General features: G+C 33.2%; 1 long non-coding RNA gene across 2 annotated transcripts in view; it reads left to right on the forward strand.

The window, feature by feature from the left end:
- LOC107648775 overlaps positions 1,756–6,555 on the forward strand; it is a 17,523-nt gene continuing 12,723 nt past the window's right edge. Inside the window, exons 1-3 of one of the 2 annotated variants that reach the window (XR_002348818.1) lie at positions 1,756–2,438; positions 2,560–2,754; positions 4,675–4,937. This is a non-coding gene — a long non-coding RNA (uncharacterized LOC107648775). Of the gene's footprint in view, positions 2,439–2,559; positions 2,755–4,674; positions 4,938–6,555 lie in introns of those variants that run through there. The other variant, XR_001622075.2, reaches the window with a different exon arrangement.

The following is a 6,555-nucleotide window of genomic DNA, read 5'->3' on the forward strand; positions in this document are numbered from 1 at the left end:
TTTTAATGCCACTTAGTTAACCCTTACTAAAGCAAAGGAAAGTCAAGTGAACTAATTAGTTAGATCCTCAAGTCCTAGCCAACTCCTAAGGAAAGACGAGAGTTAGTGGAATTCAATTCAATTAGCTAAAATAACAATTATCAATCATGATGAGTTTGATAACTCAAGAATTTCCAGTTAATCAATTAAAGCCAAGAATATAAAAAGCTAAATAAGAATCATAAATCTAAAATACCTCAATTTATATTAAATAAAGAAAATCCTAACATGAATGGTTCATAAGCCAATTTGGCAATATAAGTAATTAAATAAAAGCATTAAAGTATCTGAAAGTAAAAGAGAAATATAAAGTAAAAGGAATATTGAACCTGATAAAGAGTTGAAATCCTAAATCCTTTAAGAGGAATCCTAATCCTAAATCTTAAGAGAGAGGAGAGAACCTCTCCCTCTAAAAACTACATCTAAATTATGAAAAGTGAATAATTGGAAGACCTCCTTTGAATAGATGCATTCCCCCACTTTATAACCTCTAATCTGTATTTTTTGGACTTTTATCTGGGCCAAAAGGGCTTCAGAAATCGCTGGAGGCATTGGTGCCAAAATTGTGATCCTTAACAACGGCACCAAAAACTTGGTGCTCCGAACGTAATTCACACACTTTGTCACAACTTCACACAACTAACCAGCAAGTGCACTGGGTCGTCCAAGTAATAAACCTTACGTGAGTAAGGGTCGATCCCACGGAGATTGTCGGCTTGAAGCAAGCTATGGTCACCTTGTAAATATCAGTCAGGCGAATTCAAATGGTTATAGAGTTTTAATAATTAAAAGATAAATAAAACATAAAATAAAGATAGAGGTACTTATGTAATTCACTGGTGAGAATTTCAGATAAGCGTATAGAGATGCTTTCGTTCCTCCTGAACCTCTGCTTTCCTGCTGTCTTCATCCAATCATTCCTACTCCTTTCCATGGCAAGCTTTGTGTAGGGCATCACTGTTGTCAATGGCTACTTCCCATCCTCTCAGTGAAAATGGTCCAACATGCGCTGTCACCGCACGGCTATTCATCTGTCGGTTCTTGTAACAACCCTAGTTTTTGAAAATCAAATAATTAGTCATTTGTGATTTATTATATTTGTTGATGACTTTATTTTAAGAAAATTATTTTACTAAAGGTAATTAAATACATTTTCATGATAATTGAAGTTTAAATTAATTAGAATTTTTATATAATCTTTATTGGATATTTGGTATAATTAAAATTATAAGTTTGATAATTGAAAAATTAGAATAATTGTATAATTTAATTTAAATAAATTCTATTTTGAATGAATTATATTATTAACTTGAACTCCTAGAAATTATTTTATTAGAAATGATTAGATTGATATTTATAAATACTTTAAGTTTAAGTCAATTAATATTTATGTACAACTTTATTATAATTAATTATTTTATAAATTGAAATTAAAGTTTCAGAGATAGGAAAATAATAGAGATTTCTATGATTTAATCTAGAAAATTGATATTTGAATTTAAATTGTACTTTACAAAATATAATTAACTTATTCATTTTATAATGTAAATTAGAAATAATTGATTGAACTTAGCAATATGTTGATAAATAATGTTCCTAAATATTTTTAATAAAGTATATTTGATTTTAAAATAGCTCTACCCTTCAATTTTATCAAAATATCTATTCATACCTATCCTTATTATTTTATAAAATCCTAATTTCTAAGCCCAAATTCCCAAATTGAATTAGAAACCCTAATTCCCAAATCCCAGAAACCCTAACCCTAACTCCCTCACCCCACTCAGCCGCACCCCCAGTTTCCCCCCTTTCCTTTCCTAAACGTAAAACTCATTCACACAGAACTGAAGAAGAAGCACACAGAAAGAGTGGGATCCGAGAGAAGAGGGAAGAGTGTCGCCGGAGGGGGCTTGGCACCGTCGCCGCCTCCGTTCGTCGGGCCCTGCTACGCCGTCACCACCATCCCCAGCGTCGCCCAGCCTTACCCACGCTTCTGTGTCTACTGTAAGCCGTTCGTGGAGCTGCGAAGAGCATCATCGTTGCGCCCAACCCGTTTCGCTGTCGTCGCTGCTAGCGCTCATCGCATGAAGCATTGCCGTCGCTGTCAGAGATCGGTGTTCCCTCACCGTTGCTGCGTCGCTGTCGATGAAGCTTCTATCACCGCCGTGAATTACGAACAGAGGAGAGTGAGAGAGGCCGAAGATGCGAGAGATAAGAGGTGATGAATGATGTCGTCCCTGAAGCCTTGGCCGTCGCTACCAGAGGTGTGGAGGAAGGGAGGTAGAATCGCGAGATAGAGGATGCACTGTGACTATCATTGCTGCCGCGAGTGTGGTCCACCATGAAGTTGCACACCACCATCGCCATCGGAAATCACTGTTGGAACTACTACTATTTTGGTAAGCTTACCCTATTTTTAAGTCTTCCTTGTCGCCCAATTTGTCTCTATTGTGAAGCCTGTCATTGAGACTGTTTGTATTAAACAAAATTATCACTGAGAGTTACTCTGCACCGCCGCAGCTGCCACTGAGGTCGTTGGTGCTTGTCAAGAGTGCTATTCTGGTTCTGAATTGATTAGTTCATGCCACTGCTGCTGCTAAGAAGTGATCAGAAATGCCACTGCTGTTAGTTCGGTTCAAGGTTATTGTTGCCACTGCGAATTAAAAATAAAAGAAGGCTGTGTTGTGTTTGATTATCAAATTCCAGCTAGTCGAGGTAGGGGATTTAACGTTTTTAATTTAGAATGCCTAAAAAGTTAATTAGATAAGTGCAAATGGTTAATAATAGTTAAGGACTTCTTAATTTACATGAATGACTTGAAATGTGTTTGAGAATGGTTAGCTATCGCAATTTTTCTGAGTTATGATTTGAATTAAATATGGTAGTGAATGGTGATTAAGCTTGTGTTACTTACTAAATTGAAAATATGTTGAGTTACTTATTGAGAAAAACTGACATGTTGATGATTGATGAGTTGAGTTTGAATTGTGATTGGTTAATGCTATGACTGATATTGGTTTTCTGATTTTAATGGATTTGTTGACAATTCTGATTTTATGTGATATTACTGAATTGGTTGAAATATGGTTGTGGTTACTTTGAATTATAATTGAAATTAGATGCAGTTGTGAAATGTGACTGAATTATTGATTCTACGATGAATTGGTTGAGATTCTGATTTTGAGTGAATTATTGACTTGTTTGATGTTGAATTGGATATTTGATGTATGTGAATGGCTGTGAAGTTTACTTGTGACTAGTTGAGATTGGTTTTGGTGGTTATTAAAGGATTGGAACTAAGGGATTTTCTGATTTTAATTGATGAAAGGATGTTAGTTCTTAAACTGAATTATGATGAGATAATTATTGAGAATCTGTTATGGGAGTTGCTGATAAATGGATGGAGAATCGATTGAGTTTAATTTGAAAGGATTCTATGACTTATGAATTTAGTTACGAAATGATGAGATGAAAACTGGATTGTTGGATTATGTGAGAATTGCGAATTGTGGATTTTCTGGTTGCTTGAGAATCTTGTATTTGATAATTGTTGAGAAAGGATTGTTGAATTGTTGAGAAAGAGGGAACCCATAAGGGTGGCTAAGTGTTAAGGATTCAATGGGATAAAGAGAATGAAGATTGATTTGTGGATTGTTGAGATTGAGAAAAGGATAATGAAAAATGATAAAAGGCGGGAATACCCCACGAACTGTTAGTTGTTTAACTACGGGGGAAACGCAAAATGGATAATTGGTTAAAATCAGGAAGTACCCACGAACTGAATCATCATTGATCTCGGGGAAACCTATAGATTGTTATTTATTTTATATGCGGGAAAAATCCACGGACTGATAATCATTGATTACGGGAATAACCCATGAATTGTTGTATGTTGATCTCGGGTATAACCCACGAACTGAGGATCGCTATGTTATTGTGTATTGATCTCGGGTATAACCCACAAACTGAAGATCTCTGTTTTGTTTGTGAAATGATCTCGGGGACGCCCACAAACTGAGGATCACTGTTTCTCCTTGTGCGTATATTATGGGGTCGGGCTTGGCGCCGACTGCCAGTAGTCACAAAGGAGTGGTATTCTTACCACCGACACATATGCGCTGAGGACACAAAGGGAAGCCATATCTGGGACTTGTTCCTAGGTAATGTCGGGCTGCAAGGTGTAAACCGACACGTGAGCTCATGGCCTGCTTAGGATAGACATGCATCATATTGGTTGTGCATTTACATTTGGTTGTGTTTGCCTGTATTACTTCTTTGTGTTGTTTGTCTTATTGTGATTCCTTTGCATGTTGAATTGAGTTTCTTACTTGTGCTAGTAGTTTGTGAATGGAAAGAGATAATTAATATCTGTCGTTATGACTGAGAATCAATTATGTGGCTGAAAGATATTTAATATGACAAGTTTTGCGATTGAGATCTATTTTGGGTTTAGAGATTTAAAGAAAGTAATTATTTATCTAAAGTAAGATTAAAAAGTATTTCAAAAGGATTTAACAAAGATGGTTTATTAAGCAAAGTTAATTATTTGCATGTTAATCATTACTTTTACGGCATTCCCATTCCCTACTGAGAACGTGTGGTTTGTTCTCACCCCAAAATCTTCCACCCTTTCAGTGACACAGGTTCGAAGCCTCAGTTTGAAGCTGCGGGCGATTATAGTATTTATTTATGAGATAAGTTTTTGAGTTAGGTTATTTTCATAGAATTCCCTCGCCCTTGTTACTTTAGTTTTTATTTTATGCAGAGGGATAGGAGTTGTACCTGAATTTTATTTAAATTCTTTTGTTTAATATTACTATTATTAATAATTATGTGATTATTATTACTTGGTGATGTTTGCTATATGATTTTAATTAATAAAAACAAAAATTTCTGGTGTTTTTACTAAAATTGAATCGCGATATTGAACGAAAGGCTTAATAGTAAATAGTTAATAAGGAAAACAGGTCAGTAACGCCTTACTTTTGGTACGATCATGACGTATTGGAAGTTGGGTCGTTACAATATGGTATCAGAGCAGTTCGTTCCTGTTAGAGCCTTGGGAATGGACTGACTATGCTTCATTGCATACTCTGAGTGTTTGTCATGCTTTGTGACTTGTTCTGATAACAAGAGTTTGTGTTTTATATGCATGACTGTCTGATGATTAACGCTGTTAGTTTACCGTTTCATACTTCATGGTTTTAGGTCTGGCCAACTTAATACTAATGATTTATGTATATGGGGACAGTAATAGGTTATCATAGACGAAATAGAAGTTATAGGTGATGCGACTCACGGGGTTTGGGAGCGTTAGAAGTTATAAAGTTAGCTTCGTTTTGACGTATAATCTTTATTCGTGCCACATGAACTCGTGTCATCTTTTTCTTCGTTGCTTTCATTGGAATTCTCTTGTTTGAAATTTCTCCTCAGAATGTGGTTTGATTTTTACCCAACCGTACCTTGTCATTCTTGTATACCTTTGCTTGCTTGTAATCTACTTGCTTACCTGATTCTTCTTGAATCTTCATTTTTGTTCATGCCTATACTTTGTCCATATATTCTATTTTCTTTGATTTAAGTTTGAATTTATTTTTTCTAGCAATTTTCGAGGGCGAAAATTTTTCTAAGGTGCGTAGAATGTAACAACCCTAGTTTTTTAAAATCAAATAATTAGTCAATAATTGATTGAACTTAGCAATATGTTGATAAATAATGTTCTTAAATATTTTTAATAAAGTATATTTGATTTTAAAATAACTCTACCCTTCAATTTTATCAAAATATCTATTCATACCTATCCTTATTATTTTATAAAATCCTAATTTCTAAGTCTACTTGCTTACCTGATTCTTCTTGAATCTTCATTTTTGTTCATGCCTATACTTTGTCCATATATTCTATTTTCTTTGATTTAAGTTTGAATTTATTTTTTCTAGCAATTTTCGAGGGCGAAAATTTTTCTAAGGTGCGTAGAATGTAACAACCCTTGTTTTTTAAAATCAAATAATTAGTCATTTGTGATTTATTATATTTGTTGATAACTTTATTTTAAGAAAATTATTTTACTAAAGGTAATTAAATACATTTTCATGATAATTGAAGTTTAAATTAATTAGAATTTTTATATAATCTTTATTGGATATTTGGTATAATTGAAATTATAAGTTTGATAATTGAAAAATTAGAATAATTGTATAATTTAATTTAAATAAATTCTATTTTGAATGAATTATATTATTAACTTGAACTCCTAGAAATTATTTTATTAGAAATGATTAGATTGATATTTATAAATACTTTAAGTTTAAGTCAATTAATATTTATGTACAACTTTATTATAATTAATTATTTTATAAATTGAAATTAAAGTTTCAGAGATAGAAAAATAATAGAGATTTGTATGATTTAATCTAGAAAATTGATATTTGAATTTAAATTGTACTTTACAAAATATAATTAACTTGTTCATTTTACAATGTAAATTAGAAATAATTGATTGAACTTAGCAATATG

This window comes from Arachis ipaensis, chromosome B06, assembly GCF_000816755.2.
Source record: "Arachis ipaensis cultivar K30076 chromosome B06, Araip1.1, whole genome shotgun sequence".
Lineage (NCBI taxonomy): Eukaryota > Viridiplantae > Streptophyta > Magnoliopsida > Fabales > Fabaceae > Arachis > Arachis ipaensis.